We start from the raw sequence: 1,381 nt of genomic DNA, 5'->3' as shown, positions 1-1,381 counted from the left end.
TGTCATAATTCTTCCCTCAAATACGTGGTGCATCCAGCCCGCCTGCATTTCCAGCCCAGGGGGTGCAATAACAGCCCATAACACGGGGAATTTCGGGGATAATCATTCCTGCTTCCCTCCCCTCAGCCCAGGGCTTCCATCCCCGGGGGGCAAAGGAACAGGAGCTCCACGAGGAGAGAGAAGGCAGCCCAGCCAAAGGCCTGGAGTAACTCGGTTAAGTTTGTCAGAAAAGCCAATAACATGCTCAGGATTTATGCCCAGGAATTAAGATTCTGGGAGCGCCTGGAGAAGGAGATGTGAGTCCAATGGCCTGCGAGGAGGAGGAGGAGGAACTCTTCCCTGAGCAGGGGAAGAGATGACACAGGAGAAAGGTGACACAGGAGAAAGGTGACACAGACTCTAAGAGGAGTGAAGGGTTCCCTGGAATTCGGGGGGCTGTGGACTAGAGAGGGACCCCCACATCCTCACTGGATCCATCCCAGGATCTCAGCCCAGCCCAGGGTTGGCCTGGCAGGAGCCACAACAGCACAGTCAGATCCAAAGGGCCTTTTGTGCCCCCAGAACCAGCAGTGCTGGTGCATCCAGGAGCCACCTGAGGCTCCTGGAATGGGGGATTGCAGGGACAAAGGCTTGGATGACTCACCACAGCTCATCCAAGCCCAAGGATCTCCGTGGAGCTGCAGCATCTCAGCAGCTCTGCTCCACAAAGGCCCTGTTGGCCATTTGGTAATTTGGGCACGGAGCCATAAAACGGGTTTGTTTGTGTTGGGAAAGGTCAGATCCAGGCTCAGCCTCGCCAGCTGAAAAGGGCAGGATTGTCCTGGCGAGGAATATTCCAGGAGCTGTGACGTCACTGGAGATTTGGGGGGGACTCAAGAGCCAGGAGGGACAAAAAACTTAAATTATTTGAGCTTCCAGAGCTTCCACAGCCACCCAGCCGTGGGAACTTCAGCACCACCAGCCTGGAAACCCCATCAGAGCAAAACTGGGAGGGAGCAGGGGGTGAGTGAGGAGGAAAAATGAAATCCAGCACAAACTGAGGTTTTTAGTTGTGCACCGACATCTAAACCTCCAAAAATCCCATTTCCTTGGGCTTTCCTGGGGTTGAGCCAGTTGTTTTTCTGGAGGATGAGAGTCCAAGCAACTGGGATCAATCCAGCTCCAGGAGCTCCTCCAAACCTGCCAAATTCTGCTGGAAACCTCCGGGATTGGCACCTGCAGCTGGTGATGCCTCTGAACCCCTCTCACTGCTGAGGCCTCTCCTGACAGTCCCCTGTTGTTCCCGTTGCTTTCTCCAGGGGTTTTTCCATGGCCAGACCTGTCCAAGATCTCGATGCCTGGCTGGAACCTGCTGAAAATATTCGTGTTTGGGGGAAAAAAA

This window comes from Manacus vitellinus, unplaced genomic scaffold, assembly GCF_001715985.3.
Source record: "Manacus vitellinus isolate BGI_N305 unplaced genomic scaffold, ASM171598v3 scaffold_102_pilon, whole genome shotgun sequence".
NCBI lineage: Eukaryota > Metazoa > Chordata > Aves > Passeriformes > Pipridae > Manacus > Manacus vitellinus.
Note: the sequence above shows the minus strand (reverse complement) of the source record.